Source organism: Trichomycterus rosablanca, chromosome 14, assembly GCF_030014385.1.
Source record: "Trichomycterus rosablanca isolate fTriRos1 chromosome 14, fTriRos1.hap1, whole genome shotgun sequence".
In the NCBI taxonomy this organism is placed as follows: domain Eukaryota; kingdom Metazoa; phylum Chordata; class Actinopteri; order Siluriformes; family Trichomycteridae; genus Trichomycterus; species Trichomycterus rosablanca.
Window position 1 is genome coordinate 17,691,798 of NC_086001.1, and position 26,169 is coordinate 17,717,966.

General features: G+C 38.6%; 2 long non-coding RNA genes across 2 annotated transcripts; one reads left to right on the forward strand and one right to left on the reverse strand.

Annotated features, from left to right (window-relative positions):
• Window positions 1-2,532: 2,532 nt before the first annotated feature.
• Window positions 2,533-4,672, reverse strand: LOC134326500 (uncharacterized). Its single transcript, XR_010014515.1, has 5 exons — window positions 4,420-4,672; window positions 3,770-3,839; window positions 3,553-3,598; window positions 3,154-3,295; window positions 2,533-2,845 (listed from the first exon to the last, which is right to left on the reverse strand). It is a non-coding gene; the product is annotated as an uncharacterized LOC134326500 (long non-coding RNA).
• Window positions 4,673-23,313: 18,641 nt separating this feature from the next.
• Window positions 23,314-25,589, forward strand: LOC134326499 (uncharacterized). Its single transcript, XR_010014514.1, has 3 exons — window positions 23,314-23,446; window positions 23,553-23,743; window positions 25,376-25,589. It is a non-coding gene; the product is annotated as an uncharacterized LOC134326499 (long non-coding RNA).
• Window positions 25,590-26,169: the final 580 nt, after the last annotated feature.

The window sequence follows — 26,169 nt, forward strand, 5'->3', positions numbered from 1 at the left end:
CAACTATAAACAAAGTTCACCTGTAAACAAAGTTCAACTGTAAACAAAGTTCAACTATAAACAAAGTTCAGCTGTAAACAAAGTTCAGCTGTAAACAAAGTTCAACTGTAAACAAAGTTCAACTATAAACGAACTTCAGCTATAAACAAAGTTTAAAAATATCACGTGTTTATATAAAACTGTGAGATTTAATCATGAAGAAACTCAATCAGTTCCGCTCAATTGATTCATTTTGCTGGATCGGTTCAAATGAATCGGTTCATCAGTACTGAATCATGTGTGGTGCTAACAGTTAGCGGAGCAGCTAATAGTTTGTGTGTTTAAATAAAACTGGAGTTAAAGCTCCTCAAATCCTCACAGTGATGTTTTATTATAAACTCTAGTTTTATTATTAATTAGAATGTAGTTATAATGAAATATAAGGGTTATAATTAAATACATATTTTACTTACAGATGAGGCTCTACAGTACAAACACAGCAGCTTCTTGTTCTTCTTATGATGTTTAATGGCGGTTGGCAGAACAACTTAAGACGCACCAGCGCCACCAACTGGACTGGAGTTGAACAGCAGCTTAGCAGTAAAACATCTCCATTAGCACATCTGTATTAGTGGTGTGCGATACTGCAAAATTTGATATCGATCCGATACCAAGTAAATACAGGGCCAGTATCGCCGATATTTATTGTAAAATAAAGTACAGAAAAATATTAAAGAACGTCAATTCTTTTTTCATAGAATTTCTTTTTTTTTCATAACAATAATATTGTAGCGTCGCCACTAGGGGCCTGGCACAGGCTTTACCCAGAAAGCCTTGCAGCAGTGGTGTCTAAGCTCACCGTAGCCGTGTATCCTGGTGTTGGGAGTAGGGTGGCTGCGGTGAGGGCTGGGTAAGTAGTTTACATGTTTGTCTGTTGTATGATTGTATGTGTGTATGAATGGGTGTCTGTCCCTAACCCACTGAGTGAACTGCCAAAGGCAGCTCACTTGCGGCCCTGAGGCTATCCTTCCTACTCGCCGGCGCCACATTGGTGTCAGAAGTGGGATCGTGGTATTTGGGTGGCTCTGATGGTTTGGTGGGCCAATATGCCCGATCTGTCCGATTGCGCTAGCCCAGGTGTTGCTGCGGGGGCATGTGTTACTGGCGGCTGAGAGGACAGTGTTTGTCTTCTTGTGCCCTGCCCACTGATCGGGTCAGTGCGGTGTTCCAGTAGGCCAGGTGCAGCAGTGGGTAGAACGGCGGCTCGGCAGTGTAATGGGGTGCGGTCCGGACATGGAGCCACCCAGTGGACGCTGGTGAATTGGTCACCGGGTCGGTTGACCATTAGGGAGGGGGCAATGTAGCGTCGCCACTAGGGGCCTGGCACAGGCTTTACCCAGAAAGTGGCAGTGGTGTCTAAGCTCACCGTAGCCGTGTATCCTGGTGTTGGGAGTAGGGTGGCTGCGGTGAGGGCTGGGTAAGTAGCTTACATGTTTGTCTGTTGTATGATTGTATGTGTGTATGAATGGGTGTCTGTCCCTAACCCACTGAGTGAACTGCCAAAGGCAGCTCACTTGCGGCCCTGAGGCTATCCTTCCTACTTGCAGGCGCCACAATATAATAAAACTAAATTAATTCCTTTCACCCCAGGAAAAAATTTACCGTGAAATTTCATAGTAAAACTGAAATATTTTACAGTTCTACTATGAATTTTTGATGGTAATTTGGCCACTTCATGGTTCTACTGTAAACTTTCATAGTAATCTAGTTGACAGTTCCACTATGAACTGTAAACTTGGTAAACAGTTTTACTCTGAACTTCACAGTTTCCTTTGACTGTAATTACTGTACTTTGACATTAATTATACAATACAATACAGTGTATAGATCTCACAACTCCATTTATTAAGCAACGGTTCTACTGTGAACTTTCATAGTAATCTAGTTGACAGTTCCACTATGAACTTTCACAGTAAAACCATGAATTATTTCACAGTTTTACTATAAACAATTTCATAGTAAAACGGAATTAGTTTACAGTTCTACTATGAATTGATGGTAATTTGGCCACTTCATGGTTCTACTGTGAACTTTCATAGTAATCTAGTTGACAGTTTCACTGTAAACTTTCACAGTTTGACCATAAATTATTTCACAGTTCTACTATAACAATTTCATAGTAAAACTGTAAACCTGATTGATTATTTTACTGTGAAGTTTAACAGTTCCACTGTAAACTTGGTAAACAGTTTTACTCTGAACTTCACAGTTTCCTTTGACTGTAATTACTGTACTTTGACATTAATTATACAATACAATACAGTGTATAGATCTCACAACTCCATTTATTAAGCAACGGTATAATTTCAAACATGCACAAAAACAACTGGTAAGGATTCCTTCTAAATGGTAAACTGATAACACATTTACCAACTTGGCATTCTATATTGTAATGTTAAATGTACTATAATAATAGTAATATAGAAAATAATAGTAATAGATTGTATTTGTTATAACAATTATATTACACTTAATAATTTATTTTACGATGGTAATTATACAATAATATAATTGTATTATACAGTAATATATACAATTATATAACTGAATAATGTATTGTGGTATAAATGTATATATAAACTCTATACATATATAATGAAAAAATCTAATTCATAATAATTCCCTATGCATTTAATTATGGCAGTATTGGGTGCTTGGATGTGTCCTATGTCTTTGAGTGTGTGTGGGGGTGTGTGAATTGTGACATGAATTACACCTCTTGTTTTCCTAGCTTGTCCACATTGTTGAATTTGCTGGTGAAGTACACTTTCTGGACCTCCTTCATGGGGAAAATCTGTTTGGCCACCTTTAAAAATGCAAAAAAATAAATAAATAAATAAATAATCAAACATTTGCTGCCATCACCTCTAAGCTACAGGGGCCCTAATATATTTCATCAGCATGTCTTACATCTGATGTATCATAAGTATCACTTGGTATCACTTGGTAAGCGTATCAGTACATAAATGCAAACATATATTTATACATGTTCAAAAGATTGATTGATCTTAAGCAGAAGTTAAAGTGACAAAGTACCGTGTATTTTATTTTTAAATATAATCTGTTGTTTGAGTGCTCAATATATAACGAGATATATAAACTTTGTGATCTCACCATTAATTGTTATGGTGCAAAAAATATTTATTGCTGAAAAATGCACTGACGCAGACAGATCTTCTCTCTTTTTAATTTCATTATTTTAGTAGCTCAGACTGCCTTAAGATGGATCAGCATGGCCCATCTGATTCACTAGTTACTAGAAAAAGAATCAAACAATTAATCAGCAGCTATGCAATCAGTACACAGTTTAGCATTTACCCCGTAGTAACACACCCAACAGAAGCTGAAAACAGTCAGGGCTTTAAGCATATACAGATGGGCAGGCGGGCACAAAGGTGGATGAATGGATGGATGAAAAGACATTGTCAGCACCAAAACTGAGTTGTTTTACATGTTTTAACACAAATATATTTTAAACACAATCTATTTTTTAAAAAATCAACTAGCACTTACTTTACGTTTCCCAGATCCAGGCAATTTTCTCCTTTACAGCATAGTCCTAGAATTAAATGATTTAGAATATGTAGTTATCTACAAAAACAGTAACATTCTGTGGATGTGGTTGTAAAGCAATGTACTGAAACTTGCTGCTACTATCATGAACAAAAATATGGAAAACCCATCCTTATGTGCTGATGTAAATGTAGGCAGATACTGTTATCTACAATACCCGGGTCTTCTCTGTCGGACACTGAGACTCTTTCAACCTCAGCAGCACTCCTTGACATGTGACCATTTTCCTGGAATAAAAATACTGTTTTTAATTTCATATTTAAAATATGTAGTTAACAGAATGCTAAAGTAGCTTAAACACAGTGGCACAAATGCAGGGTTTTCCCTGGGTTGTTGGTGGGCTTACTATTTTAAGAGCAACTTGCAGGTTAACGTCCACATTTAATTCATGTAGAGATTTGTGTATAAATAAGACATAAAATGTCTCGTAGGAAGTATTAAAAGTATTTACACACTTGTCTATGTTCATTTCTTAGTACTATTATCTGTACACTTAAAATCATACAAAGTGATAGGTTTATTATAGTGCAGTTCAGTATAAACTAAGTACTAATTGCACGAGTCTTGACGCGTTGCAAGCATTACTAGGCATTTAAAAAGCGCAAAATCAACTACTGTCAGATAACAGACTGTTAATGCTAATGTTATAGTTTAGTTAACGTCCCAAGTAACTAATTTGAAGACATAGAATCCTGACACCTGTGTTATTTTCGGCTTTCTAAAATGGCCACTTATTTTTAATAACATTTCAGGCACAGTAAAGATATTATTGTTTGTTATAATAAACTGTTTAAGTTAATGACTTACCATCGAACTTCAGGAGTTTAGCATGTTAGCAGGGCGCCGCATCACCAACGTCTTTTTATTCATTTCTCACTTTCCAGATAACAGTTTAGCCGTTGACGAGATTACCGTCGTCAGATTCTTGTGTCTTTTAATAAGTTCTGACTCAATAACACATGTAGCAGGAACTTTATCTTTAAGCAGATACACAGCGCGGACTTTAACAGACTCGTTTCTAAGAATTAAATCACTGAAACTGACACTAAATTTGTATTTCGCGGCGGTTCACCTGACGCGAAGCTCGAGACGCTTGGTTGAGATAACGGTCTCAAATCAAGTGCGCATGTGCGCATGCCCAGATGTCCAGACTGACATGATGTCTGCAGAAGAGAGCTTTGTGCAGAATAGGCTTAATAAAAGGTGCTATAAAGTTACATCTGTCTGATGTAATATGGATGTAATGTAATATTTGTCCTGTCTGCATGAGGTTATTTGTATTTTTGTAATATTATAAATATGTAAATCTGTGCTGTATTCTTTTTTTATTGGAATATTGTTAATCATCTAATTTTTTAGATGTAAATAAATTTTTTTGACATGTTTTTCATGTCATGTAATGAACTTACTCCCACACACATACACTTACACCCTTCATTCGCTTACCTCCTTTAAATAATACATAAATATTATATACATTATTATTGTCTTGATATTTGTATCTTGTCATTTACCTATATGATCATAGTTAAACTGTAAATTACTGTAAACATCAAACATTAGAAGAAGTGACTATGAACTATTCTTAGTTGAAATTTAAACTGTAAGTTGACTGAATTTCACAATTCAACAATATCATGTTTACAGTTGAACTGTAAACTTCACAGTCAATATTATTAAACACTGAAAGAGGTGGCCATGAACTTCATGGAAACATGAGAGTTTACAGTTGTACTCATGGTGAAACTGTAAAAGTGACAGTAGAACTATGAACTATTATGGTTCAACTGTAAACTTAACAGTTTTACTGTAAAACTTCACAGTAAATTTTTTCCTGGGACACAATGAGCAGTTGAGGGTTAAGGGTCTTGCTCAGGGACCCAACAGTGGCAACTTGGTGGTGGCGGGGCTTGAACCGGCAACCTTCAGTTTACTAGTCCAGTACCTTAACCACTGAGCTATCACTGTAATGTTATTACAAATATTTAACTGTAACGCGTTACATTACTTCGTTACAGAAAAAAAGTAATGACGTGACTGTACCGCGTTCCCCCCAACAAGGACAGATTAAGGATAGTCTGGGCCCCTGGGCAAAGAGTTAGGGTTAGGGTTAGGGTTAGGTCCCACAGTCCACAGTGGCCATGAGGTCAAAGGAATCGTCTGCAGACCTCAGAGGCATAGATCTGGACAAGGGTACGGACCACCAACATCCATAAATGAAAGAAGTCTAGCCTGGCCGGGAGGTGAGCAGGAACCTCCGGCGTATCCTTGTGGAGACGTGAGAACCTTCCAGAAGATTGACAATCCAGGCAGCACGACCAAAAGTCACCTAGAGGACTCTCTGGAGGAGACCAGGCATCTGCCACCCCTACTGCCAATCTGAGCCATCGAGGAAGACGGACCAAAATGCACCTTGAGGTCTCTCAGACCAGAAGAAATGAGTCCTGTCTGGAGGAGACCAGGCACCCGGCTAATGCCACACCTACTTTGAAGCATGGTGGTGGCAGTCCTGAAAGAGGGGAAGATGAATGCAGCTAATCCGTCCTGCAGTGCTTATATATTTTATACCCCACAGCCAATTACCCCTCAACCCTAATTACCCCAAATAGTCTTACTGCATGAAGACCACGAAGTTATGAACCCTAATGCTGACCATGGTGCAGAAAGCACTGAAACACACACACACACACACACACTCACACGTAATACACACCTTATCCACACATCTTATACACACACACCTTATACACAAACATAATACACACACCTTATACACACACACCTTATACACACACATAATACACACACCTTACACATACACACCTTATACACACACACCTTATACACACACATAATACACACACCTTATACACACACACCTTATACACACACATAATACACACACCTTATACACACACCTTATACACACACATTATACACACACCTTATACACACACCTTATACACACACACCTTATACACACACATAATACACACACCTTATACACACACACCTTATACGCACACATAATACACAAACCTTATACACACACACCTTATACACACACATAATACACACACCTTATACACACATAATACACACACCTTATACACACACAATACACACACCTTATACACACACCTTATACAAAAACATAATACACACACATAATACACACACCTTATACACACACACCATATACACACACATAATACACACACCTTATACACACACATAATACACACACCTTATACACACACATAATACACACACCTTATACACACACCTTATACACACACATAATACACACACCTTATACACACACATAATACACACACCTTATACACACACCTTATACACACACATAATACACACACCTTATACAAAAACATAATACACACACATAATACACACACCTTATACACACACCTTATACAAAAACATAATACACACACATAATACACACACCTTATACACACACCTTATACAAAAACATAATACACACACATAATACACACACCTTATACTCACACCTTATACACACACCATATACACACACCTTATACAAAAACATAATACACATAATACACACACCTTATACACACACCTTATACAAAAACATAATACACACACATAATACACAAACCTTATACACACACCTTATACAAAAACATAATACACACACCTTATACAAAAACATAACACACACACATAATACACACACCTTATACACACACCTTATACAAAAACATAATACACACACATAATACACACACCTTATACACACACCTTATACAATAACATAATACATACACATAATACACACACATAATACACACACCTTATACACACACCTTATACAAAAACATAATACACACACATAATACACACACCTTATACACACACATAATACACACACCTTATACACACACCTTATACAAAAACATAATACACACACATAATACACACACCTTATACACACATAATACACACACCTTATACACACACCTTATACACACATAATACACACAATACACACACCTTATACACACACATAACACAAACACACCTTATACACACATAATACACACTTTATCCACACGTCTTATACACACGCCTTATACACACGCATAATACACACACCTTACACACACACCTTATACAGACATAATACACACACACACCTTATATACACACATAACACACACCTTATCCACACATCTTATACACACACCTTATACACACAAATAATACACAAACCTTACACACAAACCTCATACACACATAATACACACAAACCTTATACACACATAATACACACACACCTCATACACACACACCTTATACACACATAATACACACAATACACACACCTTATACACACACATAATACACAAACACACCTTATACACACATAATACACACACATTTTACACACACATAATACACACTTTATCCACACGTCTTATACACATGCCTTATACACACGCATAATACACACACCTTACACACACACCTTATACACACATAATACACACACATTATACACACACAATACACACCTTATCCACACGTCTTATACACACACATAATACACACACACCTTATACAGACACAATACACACACACCTCATACACATACATAATACACACACACACCTTATACACACATAATACACACATAATACACACACCTTATACACACACATAATACACAAACACACCTTATACACACATAACACACACACTCCTTATACACACACATAATACACAAACCTTACACACACACCTTATACACACCTTATACACACATAATAAACACACCTTACACACAAACCTCATACACACATAATACACACACACCTTATACACACATAACACACACACACCTTATACACACACATAATACCACACACCTTATACACACACCTTATACACACACCTTACACACAAACCTTATACACACACCTTATACACACCTTATGCACACACCTTACACACAAACCTTATACACACACCTTATACACACACATAATACACAAACCTTATACACACACCTTATACACACACATAATACACACACCTTATACACATATAATACACACACACCTTACACAGACATAATACACACACACACCTTATATACACACATAATACACACCTTATCCACACATCTTATACACACACCTTATACACACACATAATACACAAACCTTACACACAAACCTCATACACACATAATACACACACACCTTATATACACACATAATACACACCTTATCCACACACCTTATACACACCTTATACACACATAATGAACACACCTTACACACAAACCTCATACACACATAATACACACACACCTTATACACACATAACACACACACACCTTATACACACACATAATACACACACCTTATACACACACATAATACACACATAATACACACACCTTATACACACATCATACACACACCTTATACACACACATAAAACACACCTTATACACACACATTATACACACACCTTATACACACATCATACACACACCTTATACACACACATAATACACACACCTTATACACACACACAATACACACACCTTATACACACACATAATACACACACCTTATACACACATAACACACACCTTATACACACACATCATACACACTCCTTATACACACATAATACACACACCTTATACACACACATTATACACACACCTTATACACACACATTATACACACACCTTATACACACTCATAATACACACACCTTATACACACACATAATACACACACCTTATACACACACATAATACACACACCTTATACACACACATAATACACACACCTTATACACACATAATACACACACATTATACACACACCTTATACACACACATAATACACACACCTTATACACACACATTATTTACACACCTTATACACACACATAAAACACACACACCTTATACACACATAATACACACACACATTATACACACACCTTATACACACACATAATACACACACCTTATACACACACAAAATACACACACCTTATACACACACATAACACACACCTTATACACACACCTTATACACACACCTTATACACACACATTATACACACACCTTATACACACACATTATACACACACCTTATACACACACATAATACAAACACCTTATACACACACATAATACAAACACCTTATACACACACCTTATACACACAATACACACACCTTGTACACACACATAATACAAACACCTTATACACACACATAATACACACACCTTATACACACACACAATACACACACCTTATACACACACAATACACACACCTTATACACACACCTTATACACACATAATACACACACCTTATACACACACATAATACACACACATAATACACACACACACACCTTATACACACATAATACACACACTTTATACACACACATTATACACACACACCTTTTACACACACATAATACACACACACACCTTATACACACATAATACACACACCTTACACACACACATAATACACACACACACACACCTTATACACACATAAAACACACACATTATACACACACATAATACACACACCTTATACACACACATAATACACACACCTTATACACACACCTTATACACACACATAATACACACACCTTATACACACACCTTATACAAAAACATAATACACACACATAATACACACACCTTATACTCACACCTTATACACACACCATATACACACACCTTATACAAAAACATAATACACATAATACACACACCTTATACACACACCTTATACAAAAACATAATACACACACATAATACACAAACCTTATACACACACCTTATACAAAAACATAATACACACACCTTATACAAAAACATAATACACACACATAATACACACACCTTATACACACACCTTATACAAAAACATAATACACACACATAATACACACACCTTATACACACACCTTATACAATAACATAATACATACACATAATACACACACCTTATACACACACCTTATACACACACCTTATACAAAAACATAATACACACACATAATACACACACCTTATACACACACATAATACACACAACTTATACACACACCTTATACAAAAACATAATACACACACATAATACACACACCTTATACACACATAATACACACACCTTATACACACACCTTATACACACATAATACACACACCTTATACACACACACCTTATACTCACACCTTATACACACATAATACACACACACCTTATACACACACCTTATACAAAAACATAATACACACACATAATACACACACCTTATACACACACCTTATACACACACATAATACACACACCTTATACACACACCTTATACACACACATAATACAAACACCTTATACACACACCTTATACAAAAACATAATACACACACATAATACACACACCTTATACACACACCTTATACACACACATAATACACACACCTTATACACACACCTTATACAAAAACATAATACACACACATAATACACACACCTTATACACACACATATTACACACCTTATACACACACCTTATACAAAAACATAATACACACACATAATACACACACCTTATACACACACATAATACACACGTAATACACACATTATACACACAGCTTATCCACACATCTTATACACACACATAATACACACACCTTATACACACATAATACACACACCTTATACACACACCTTACACACACACCTTATACACACACCTTACACACACACCATACACACATAATAAACACACCTTACACACAAACCTCATACACACATAATACACACACACACCTTATACACACATAACACACACACACCTTATACACGCACATAATACACACACCTTATACACACAATACACAAACCTTACACACACACATAATACACACACACACCTTATACACACATAATACACACACCTTATACACACACATAATACAAACCTTATACACACACATAATACACACACCTTACACACACACATAATACGCACACACACCTTATACACACACATAATACACACACCTTATACACACATAATACACACACCTTACACAAACACATAATACACACAAACCTTATACACACAATACACACACCTTATACACACACTTTATACACACACATAATACACACACACCTTACACACAAACCTTACACACACACACACCTTATACACACATAATACACACACATTATACACACACATAATACACACCTTATCTACACACATAATACACACACATTATACACACACACCTTTTACACAAACCTTACACACACACCTTATACACACATAACACACACATAATACACACACCTTATACACACATAATACACACACACAAACACCTTATACACACATAATGCACACACCTTACATACACACATAATACACACACACACATAATACACACACCTTATACACACACATAATACACACTTTATCCCCACGTCTTATACACACACATAATACACACACCTCACACACAAACCTTATACACACATAATACACACACACCTTATACACACATAATACACACACACACCTTATACACACATAATACACACAATACACACACCTTATACACACACATAATACACAAACACACCTTATACACACATAATACACACTTTATCCACACGTCTTATACACACACATAATACACACACATTATACACACACAATACACACCTTATCCACACGTCTTATACACACACATAATACACACACACCTTATACAGACATAATACACACACACCTCATACACATACATAATACACACACACACCTTATACACACCTTATACACACATAATACACACATAACACACACCTTATACACACACATAATACACAAACACACCTTATACACACATAATACACACACCTTATATACACACATAATACACAAACCTTACACACACACCTTATACACACCTTATACACACATAATACACACACCTTATACACACACCTTATACAAAAACATAATACACACACATAATACACACACCTTATACAAAAACATAATACACACACATAATACACACACCTTATACACACACCTTATACAAAAACATAATACACACACATAATACACACACCTTATACACACACATAATACACACACCTTATACACACACATAATACACACACCTTATACACACACCTTATACAAAAACATAATACACACACATAATACACACACCTTATACACACACATAATACACACACCTTATACACACACCTTATACACACACATAATACACACACCTTATACACACACCTTATACAAAAACATAATACACACACATAATACACACACCTTATACACACACATATTACACACACCTTATACACACACCTTATACAAAAACATAATACACACACATAATACACACGTAATACACACATTATACACACACCTTATCCACACACAACTTATACACACATAATACACACAATACACACACCTTATACACACACATAACACAAACACACCTTATACACACATAATACACACTTTATCCACACGTCTTATACACACGCCTTATACACACGCATAATACACACACCTTACACACACACCTTATACAGACATAATACACACACACACCTTATATACACACATAACACACACCTTATCCACACATCTTATACACACACCTTATACACACAAATAATACACAAACCTTACACACAAACCTCATACACACATAATACACACAAACCTTATACACACATAATACACACACACCTCATACACACACACCTTATACACACATAATACACACAATACACACACCTTATACACACACATAATACACAAACACACCTTATACACACATAATACACACACATTTTACACACACATAATACACACTTTATCCACACGTCTTATACACACGCCTTATACACACGCATAATACACACACCTTACACACACACCTTATACACACATAATACACACACATTATACACACACAATACACACCTTATCCACACGTCTTATACACACACATAATACACACACACCTTATACAGACATAATACACACACACCTCATACACATACATAATACACACACACACATAATACACACATAATACACACACCTTATACACACACATAATACACAAACACACCTTATACACACATAACACACACACACCTTATACACACACATAATACACAAACCTTACACACACACCTTATACACACCTTATACAATAAACACACCTTACACACAAACCTCATACACACATAATACACACACACCTTATACACACATAACACACACACACCTTATACACACACATAATACCACACACCTTATACACACACCTTATACACACACCTTACACACAAACCTTATACACACACCTTATACACACCTTATGCACACACCTTACACACAAACCTTATACACACACCTTATACACACACATAACACAAACCTTATACACACACCTTATACACACACATAATACACACACCTTATACACATATAATACACACACACCTTACACAGACATAATACACACACACACACCTTATATACACACATAATACACACCTTATCCACACATCTTATACACACACCTTATACACACACATAATACACAAACCTCATACACACATAATACACACACACCTTATATACACACATAATACACACCTTATCCACACACCTTATACACACCTTATACACACATAATGAACACACCTTACACACAAACCTCATACACACATAATACACACACACCTTATACACACATAACACACACACACCTTATACACACACATAATACACACACCTTATACACACACATAATACACACATAATACACACACCTTATACACACACCTTATACACACCTTATACACACATCATACACACACCTTATACACACACATAAAACACACCTTATACACACACATTATACACACACCTTATACACACATCATACACACACCTTATACACACACATAAAACACACCTTATACACACACATTATACACACACCTTATACACACATCATACACACACCTTATACACACACATAATACACACACCTTATACACACACACAATACACACACCTTATACACACACATAATACACACACCTTATACACACATAACACACACCTTATACACACACATCATACACACTCCTTATACACACATAATACACACACCTTATACACACACATTATACACACACCTTATACACACACATTATACACACACCTTATACACACTCATAATACACACACCTTATACACACACATAATACACACACCTTATACACACACATAATACACACACCTTATACACACACCTTATACACACATAATACACACACATTATATACACACCTTATACACACACATTATACACACACCTTATACACACACATAATACACACACCTTATACACACACATTATTTACACACCTTATACACACACATAAAACACACACACCTTATACACACATAATAAACACACCTTACACACAAACCTCATACACACATAATACACACACACCTTATACACACATAACACACACACACCTTATACACACACATAATACCACACACCTTATACACACACCTTATACACACACCTTACACACAAACCTTATACACACACCTTATACACACCTTATGCACACACCTTACACACAAACCTTATACACACACCTTATACACACACATAATACACAAACCTTATACACACACCTTATACACACACATAATACACACACCTTATACACATATAATACACACACACCTTACACAGACATAATACACACACACACCTTATATACACACATAATACACACCTTATCCACACATCTTATACACACACCTTATACACACACATAATACACAAACCTCATACACACATAATACACACACACCTTATATACACACATAATACACACCTTATCCACACACCTTATACACACCTTATACACACCTTATACACACATAATGAACACACCTTACACACAAACCTCATACACACATAATACACACACACCTTATAGACACATAACACACACACACCTTATACACACACATAATACACACACCTTATACACACACATAATACACACATAATACACACACCTTATACACACCTTATACACACATCATACACACACCTTATACACACACATAAAACACACCTTATACACACACATTATACACACACCTTATACACACATCATACACACACCTTATACACACACATAAAACACACCTTATACACACACATTATACACACACCTTATACACACATAATACACACACCTTATACACACACACAATACACACACCTTATACACACACATAATACACACACCTTATACACACATAACACACACCTTATACACACACATCATACACACTCCTTATACACACATAATACACACACCTTATACACACACATTATACACACACCTTATACACACACATTATACACACACCTTATACACACTCATAATACACACACCTTATACACACACATAATACACACACCTTATACACACACATAATACACACACCTTATACACACACCTTATACACACATAATACACACACATTATATACACACCTTATACACACACATTATACACACACCTTATACACACACATAATACACACACCTTATACACACACATTATTTACACACCTTATACACACACATAAAACACACACACCTTATACACACATAATACACACACACATTATACACACACCTTATACACACACATAATACACACACCTTATACACACACCTTATACACACACATAACACACACCTTATACACACACATAATACACACACCTTATACACACACATTATACACACACCTTATACACACACATTATACACACACCTTATACACACACATAATACAAACACCTTATACACACACATAATACAAACACCTTATACACACACCTTATACACACAATACACACACCTTGTACACACACATAATACAAACACCTTATACACACACATAATACACACACCTTATACACACACACAATACACACACCTTATACACACACAATACACACACCTTATACACACACCTTATACACACATAATACACACACCTTATACACACACATAATACACACACATAATACACACACACACACCTTATACACACATAATACACACACTTTATACACACACATTATACACACACACTTTTTACACACACATAATACACACACACACCTTATACACACATAATACACACACCTTACACACACATAATACACACACACACACACACCTTATACACACATAAAACACACACATTATACACACACATAATACACACCTTATCCACACGTCTTATACACACACATAATACACACACCTTACACACACACATAATACACACACACACACACCTTATACACACATAATACACACACATTATACACACACATAATACACACCTTATCCACACGTCTTATACACACACATAATACACACACCTCACACACAAACCTTATACACACATAATACACACACACACCTTATACACACATAATACACACACACCTTATACACACAATACACAAACACCTTATACACACACATAATACACACACACCTTATACACACCTTATACACACATAATACACACATCTTATACACAAACATAATACACACACCTCACACACAAACCTTATACACACATAATACACACACACACCTTATACACACATAATACACACACACCTTATACACACAATACACAAACACCTTATACACACACATAATACACACACACCTTATACACACCTTATACACACACATTATACACACACCTTATACACACACATAATACACACACCTTATACACACACATAATACACACACCTTATACACACAATACACACACCTTATACACACACATAATACACACACACCTTATACACACACATAATACACACACACCTTATACACACACATAATACACACACCTTATACACACATAATACACACACCTTATACACACACATAATACACACACACACACCTTATACACACATAATACACCACATTATACACACACATAATACACACCTTATCCACACACCTTATACACACACATAATACACACACACCTTATACAGACATAATACACACACACACCTTATACACACATAATACACACACCTTATACACACGTCTTAAACACACACCTTATACACACACCTTTTACACAAACCTTACACACACACCTTATACACACAATACACACACACCTTATACACACATTATACACACACATAATGCACAACTTATACACACACACCTTTTTACACAAACCTTACACACACACGTGTTATACACACATCAGTACACAATACACACATTAGTACACAATACACACATAATACACACACCTTATACACACACATTATACACACACATAATACACACCTTATCCACACGTCTTAAACACACACCTTATACACACACACCTTTTACACAAACCTTACACACACACATGTAATACACACACACATCAGTACACAATCACACATCATACACATGTATGAGGTGTCAGTACCAGGGTGTGTCATGGTATGGGGGGTGTCAGTACCAGGGTGTGTCATGGTATGGGGGTGTGTCAGTACCAGGGTGTGTCATGGTATGGGGTGTGTTAGTACCAGGGTGTGTCACACACACTTATACCTAGGGTACCCTGTTACCCCCAGGACATGGGGAGAACATGCACATTTCACCCGGTAATCGAACCAGGACCCTCCAGAAGCCATCCCACAGTGGAAATCAAGTCAGTATATGTGCAGTCACATGAATCCAGTCATGCCCATATATGGTAAAGGTAAATTCACTCTGCTCCCTCGGAACGCTGTGACATCACAATGTGGACCTGTGCTCTTCAGGAGCAGCATTTAGATTTTCTCCTCATTTACGATGGCTGCTTCTCTGAGACAGAGGTTTCTGCGTGTGCTGTGTTGCGGGGCGCCTCCCCGGGCGTCCTCCGGGGGCGACCCGGGTCACAGGGGCGGCACGGAGGCCGAGGAAGCGCTCCTGATGGAGGGGTTTCTGTTTAAGAGGACCAGGAGTGTGTTTAAAACCTGGAACAGGTCTGTACACTGATGCTTAGTGTATATGTTAGGAATTATATATATATACACTCAATATCATATATATACACTCAATATCATATATATATACACTCAATATAATATATATATACTCAATATTATATTTATAAACAATATTTTATATTTACGATGTGTTTGATTTCTGCAGGCGGTGGTTCATCATACAGAACAATCAGCTTCTCTACAAGAAGAGGTTTAAGGTAGGTCACATGACTTTACATGATCTAAATCAGCTTTCTCCTGGACTCTGTGAAATACCCATAATGCACCGCGGTCGTACGCCCATCATCATTCAGGCGCATCACAGCAGAGCTCGACTTCTGTGCCGGGCTGTGTCCCAAACCGTCCCGTCGCGTTTAAGTCTGGGAGGATTTCACCGGCGTTAATATCATCAACTGTATAAATAAGAAGGTTTTATGTTCTATTCCCCCAGCGTGACTTCACCGTGCTGGCGGAAGACCTGCAGCGCTGTTCGGTCCAGAGCTGCGAGGATGCCGGGCGACGCTTCTGCTTCCGGGTGGTCACGCCCACAAGGTAAGTCCAGATCTATAATCATCAGAGATAGACAGACACACAAATGATCAATAGACAGACAGACAGAAAGATAATCAATAGACAGACAGACAGGTGATCAATAGACAGACAGATAGATGATCAACAGACAGATAGATAGGCAGACGGACAGATAGACAGACAGATAGATGATCAATAGACAGATAGAAAGGCAGACGGACAGATAGACAGACAGATAGATAATCAATAGACAGACAGATAGATGATCAATAGACAGACAGACAGACAGACAGACAGATAACCAATAGACAGACAGACAGATGATCAATAGACAGACAGACATAGATGATCAATAGACAGACAGACAGACAGATAACCAATAGACAGACAGACAGATGATCAATAGACAGACAGACAGGTGATCAATAGACAGATAGATAGGCAGACGGACAGATAGACAGACAGATAGATGATCAATAGACAGACAGACACATATTAGACATACAAATAGACAGACAGACAGACAGATAGATGATTAATAGACAGACAAGATGATTGATAGACAGACAGACTGATAGATAGACAGACAGATAGATAGATGATCAATAGACAGACAGATGATTAATAAACAGACAGGCAATAAATAGATAGACAAGATAATTGATAGATAGACAGACAGACAGACAGACAGACAGACAGACAGATGACCAATAAGCAGACAGACAGATAGATGCTAGATAGACATATGGATAGACTGATAGACAAGAAGACAGATTATAGATAAATAGATAATCAATAGACAGACAGACAGACAAATATTAGACAGACAAATAGATAGTCACACAGACAGATATACAGACAGATAGATGATCAATAGACAGACAGATAGATAGACAAGATGATTGATAGACAGACAGACTGATAGACAGACAGCTAGATAGATGATCAATAGACAAACAAACAGATGATCAATAAACAGACAGATTCTAGATAGACATATGAATAGACAGATAGACAAGAAGATAGATTATAGATAAATAGATAATTGATAGACAGACAGATATGATCAATAGACAGATCAATAGACAGACTATTTATCTATCTGTCTATCCATCTGTCTGTCTGAATGTCTGTCTATCTATCTGTTTATCTATCTACTCAATCTGTCTATCTGTTTGCATCCTGTATAATCTGTATCTATCACCGTGTGTGTACAGGAGCTGTACGTTCCAGGCCGACTGTGAGGCAGGTAGACGGGCGTGGATCAGTGCCATTCAGCACCTGACTGAGAGAGAAGAAACAGTCGAGAGCGAGGTGAATTATCGTCACCACTATACTCCGGGAGGGGAGGGGTTCAGTTCTCGGCTCTTTAACACCAGTTTAATGCGTCTGAATCAGAAGGGGTACAAGGACAATTCGAAATCAGACTCCAGTGAGAAGTTATTGGACAGGGAGATTCAGTCAGAGGACTCACAGGAACCGCAGGCGTCTTCTGAAGCTCCAGGTAACCTTAACACCACCACATTCAAGTCCCACACTATTGAACTCTAGTGACTATATATTTAACCCTTGGGCTTCGTAGGTGGGATCAGTTCTGGAGAAGTCATCTGTGATGTTCCCAAGAACAAGGGTGAGTACGCCGCACCTTTATTTGGACCCTTATTTTTGGTCCACATGACACATGAAGCATCATTGGTGATACTTGTGTTAAAAATGCTGAAGAAGAACCTGCTGAAGGAGAACCCACTGAAGGAGACCCCGGTAAAGGAGAAACTGATAAAGGAGAACCCACTGAAAGAGAACCCGGTAAAGGAGAAACTGATAAAGGAGAACCCGCTGAAGGAGAACCCACTGAAAGAGAAACCGCTGAAGGAGAAACCACTAAAGGAGAAACCGCCGATGGACGACGTGAAGAGGAGAAGATGACTGACACGAACCCGGACAGCTTTGAGAGCCGATACACCGTCGGAGAGCTGCTGGGAAAGGGAGGCTGCGGTTCAGTCTACGAAGGCGTCCGTAAGGTGGACGGGAACCAGGTGAGTATCAGTTTGTTGTGTTGATCCTCCCCTGGATCCTCCTATGGCTCCAGATACCTGTGATGACCTACCAGGACTTTATTGGGTCACTGGGACAGATGGGATGTTCCAGCACAGCTAGAAGAGCATGACCAAGACTTCCGAGTACTACCCTGGATGAAGGTCTCGTTTCGTGAGCTGGCTTCCCAGACTTGAACCCTGTGGAGCGCCTTGAGCAAATGCAGTCAGCACGGCTCCAGACACCTGGAGACCTACCAGGACCTTATCGAGTCTCTCCTAACCCTTGTATTAAAAATCTACTAATGATGATTTACTTGTGTTTGTTTAGGTTGCCATCAAATACGTGGTGAAGGATGGCGACCTCAGATTTACAAGGATTGTAAGTGACTTTGCCTTTCAGATGAAGTAAATATCGTATAGACTGGATATACAGTAAATCATTTGTCCTCATCTCATCTACACGCCCGAGCGCTGCGTCCTGATCCTGGAGAGGCCAGTCCCCTGCGTAGACCTCTACCAGCTGATGCTCAAGACGGGCAGGCTGAGGATGTGGTTCGCCCGGCACGTAATGCGGCAGGTTGTTTTGGCGGTGCTCCACTGCCGTGATCGTGCGGTCCTACACAGGGACATTAAGCTCCAGAACGTCCTTCTGAACACAGAGACGCTGGAGGTGAAGCTGATCGACTTCGGATGCGGCGACCTGTTGAAGGACACTCCCTACAACACGTATTCAGGTAACTGCGCACCAATGGGGGGATGGGTACTTTGGATTGGACTTTGGGTACTAGTTTGTCCTCTTTGTTCATGTAGGCATGTGGGTATACTCGCCACCCGAGTGGATAACCAAGCAGAAGTACTATGGCTGCCCTGCGACCGTCTGGAGTCTGGGCGTACTGCTTTTTGTCTTGGTTTGTGGACGCCTGCCATTTCGGTCTAAGAAGGAGATCACCAAAGGGTGTCTAGTGTTCAAACCTGGTGTGTCTCATGGTAAGGAAATATATACATTAAGACCTGCACATACGCTAACTAGGCATAACATTATAACCACTGAAACCATGGGTTGGGTCACTCTGACACGGAGCTCCTACCTAAGCATTTGAGGACCATGTCCACCCTTCCATGGATTCCCCAGATCTCGATTCAACCGAGCGTCCGTGGGATGTGCTGGACAAACGAGTCCGATCCATGGAGGCCACGTTATTAGGAAGGTGGTGATAATGTTATGCCTAATCGGTGTATCTTCTTCAGATCTAAACACCGTATAATTTAAATCTGCATTGTCGCACTCGCCAGCCTGCTGCCATCTGATCGAACAATGCCTCAAGAAGAAGCCCAGCAAGCGTCTCACCCTCGGGCAGATCCTCCTGCACGGGTGGTTCCATGAGTAACCCGAAGACTAGGTCCAGACTGTGTAGATCTTTACACTCATACTGGCGGCTGCAAAAAAGAGGGTAACATGACAGAAAAACACGTATCAAATAATTCAAGTGATGTACGAATGATTTAATAACGTCTTGAGCATTTCTCTCCTAGGATCTGCATGTCTTCCACCGAAGGTACGACCGGCTGATACAGATGCTGGAGAATCTGACTAATTGGATGTGGGCCGAAGTGGAGCTGGCGCAGATCGGGGTGAGTTTGACTCAGTCTGAAACTGGCACTATATTTACTACTATATGTGTCGACTGCCAGATGCCACCCATGCGGTTACCCATTGCGACTACACCATCAGTCAGAACCACAGTCCTACCATTCTAATAGAAAATCTATTTTCCTTCTACTCACAGATCCAGCACGTCAACTTTATGGACATCGTCTTTGAGCTGGTGCTGCTGGGAATTCTGGGAAGAGCGAGGGTGCATCAGATCATTTTAGTAAGAAAGTCTGTGCTCTATAGAGTCTAGAATTAATCTGTGCTGCACTACAAGTGTAGTCAAACACTTTCACAGTCTTTCTGAACCGGCTGATTGCTCTCATCTATTCGTGTGTTACGCCCAGATGGACTGAACGGCAGTACGTTATTTATTCCATCTTCAGGTGCATGTTCTTTACACCACAAATGATCTCGAATACAACTGTCTGCTAGTAATCTGTTATTTATTCTTTTTCTCTCTCTCAGAGTGAGATGCTGATCTTCCTGGATGAAATCTTCACTCTGGATGAGTCTTTGTACGCAGAACCTGAAGCCCTGGCTGCTGCACTGAAGACGCTTTTATGGCGGAGCCTCCAGCGGTTTCACGAAAGGCTGGAAACAGATGACATCTAAAGGCCAACCTTGATTAGAACCTTTATATACAGTGTATCACAAAAGTGAGTACACCCCTCACATTTCTGCAAATATTTTATTATACCTTTTCATGGGACAACACTATAGACATGAAACTTGGATATAACTTAGAGTAGTCAGTGTACAACTTGTATAGCAGTGTAGGTTTACTGTCTTCTGAAAATAACTCAACACACAGCCATTAATGTCTAAATGGCTGGCAACATAAGTGAGTACACCCCACAGTGAACATGTCCAAATTGTGCCCAAAGTGTCAATATTTTGTGTGACCACCATTATTATCCAGCACTGCCTTAACCCTCCTGGGCATGGAATTCACCAGAGCTGCACAGGTTGCTACTGGAATCCTCTTCCACTCCTCCATGATGACATCACGGAGCTGGTGGATGTTAGACACCTTGAACTCCTCCACCTTCCACTTGAGGATGTGCCACAGGTGCTCAATTGGGTTTAGTCCATCACCTTTACATTCAGCTTCCTCAGCAAGGCAGTTGTCATCTTGGAGGTTGTGTTTGGGGTCGTTATCCTGTTGGAAAACTGCCATGAGGCCCAGTTTTCGAAGGGAGGGGATCATGCTCTGTTTCAGAATGTCACAGTACATGTTGGAATTCATGTTTCCCTCAATGAACTGCAGCTCCCCAGTGCCAGCAACACTCATGCAGCCCAAAACCATGATGCTACCACCACCATGCTTGACTGTAGGCAAGATACAGTTGTCTTGGTACTTCTCACCAGGACGCCGCCACACATGCTGGACACCATCTGAGCCAAACAAGTTTATCTTGGTCTCGTCAGACCACAGGGCATTCCAGTAATCCATGTTCTTGGACTGCTTGTCTTCAGCAAACTGTTTGCGGGCTTTCTTGTGCGTCAGCTTCCTTCTGGGATGACGACCATGCAGACCGAGTTGATGCAGTGTGCGGCGTATGGTCTGAGCACTGACAGGCTGACCTCCCACGTCTTCAACCTCTGCAGCAATGCTGGCAGCACTCATGTGTCTATTTTTTAAAGCCAACCTCTGGATATGACGCCGAACACGTGGACTCAACTTCTTTGGTCGACCCTGGCGAAGCCTGTTCCGAGTGGAACCTGTCCTGGAAAACCGCTGTATGACCTTGGCCACCATGCTGTAGCTCAGTTTCAGGGTGTTAGCAATCTTCTTATAGCCCAGGCCATCTTTGTGGAGAGCAACAATTCTATTTCTCACATCCTCAGAGAGTTCTTTGCCATGAGGTGCCATGTTGAATATCCAGTGGCAAGTATGACAGAATTGTACCCAAAACACCAAATTTAACAGCCCTGCTCCCCATTTACACCTGGGACCTTGACACATGACACCAGGGAAGGACAACGACACATTTGGGCACAATTTGGACATGTTCACTGTGGGGTGTACTCACTTATGTTGCCAGCTATTTAGACATTAATGGCTGTGTGTTGAGTTATTTTCAGAAGACAGTAAATCTACACTGCTATACAAGCTGTACACTGACTACTCTAAGTTATATCCAAGTTTCATGTCTATAGTGTTGTCCCATGAAAAGATATAATAAAATATTTGCAGAAATGTGAGGGGTGTACTCACTTTTGTGATACACTGTAACTATCAGGGATGCAGGTCTGGTGGTTGACGTGTTTTTAATGTGTGTTCACAGTTTCTGTACTTGTGGAGGTGCGTCAGGACCGAAGACATGCGCGACGTGTGAAGATACCACTGATGTGGAAGCATGTATTGGGATTTCAGATAGACATGCTGCCATTAAGACGTCGTCTTTACATCAAGACAACACCAGACGACTTCATGAACCAGATCCAGATGTGTAAAAAGTTGACGTTCTGTAAAAATGTAATAAAAAGAAGAAACTGTGATTCGTTAATTCTCTGGCGTCTTTATTCTCTGAAAGAAAAGATTTCCAATGAGTTCACTGATTGCTATAAAAAGTTGGGACAGAGGCAGAATAAGAGTAAAAGGTTTATAGAAGATAAACTCTCCATGCTGCTCTTTAGTTTGAGGGAATTTGAGATGTGAAATGTTGGAACAAACTGGGAACTGGAATGTGGACACAATACAGAGGAAGTAAAGGTGTCCAGATATTTGAGGAAAAGAAGCTGTACATGGCAAAGGAACCTTACCTTAACCACTAATACCAAGTTCACACTACATGACTGTGTTTAGGTGTTTTTAATGTTATGGATGATCAGTGTAGTCCATTTTATCAGCTCTAATTACCATGTAGGAGCACTTTGTAGTTCTACAATTACTGACTGTAACCAATATATTTCTCTACCTGCTTTAACTCTGTTTTTCAATGGTCAGGACCCTCACAGAGCAGGTATTATTTAGGTGGTGGATCAGTATCAGTGTATCAGTATCGGTGTGTTAGTGTGGAACAATTTATAATAGTGTGAAAGAATACAGAAAATGAAGTAATTAAAAGTGAGGGAGGTA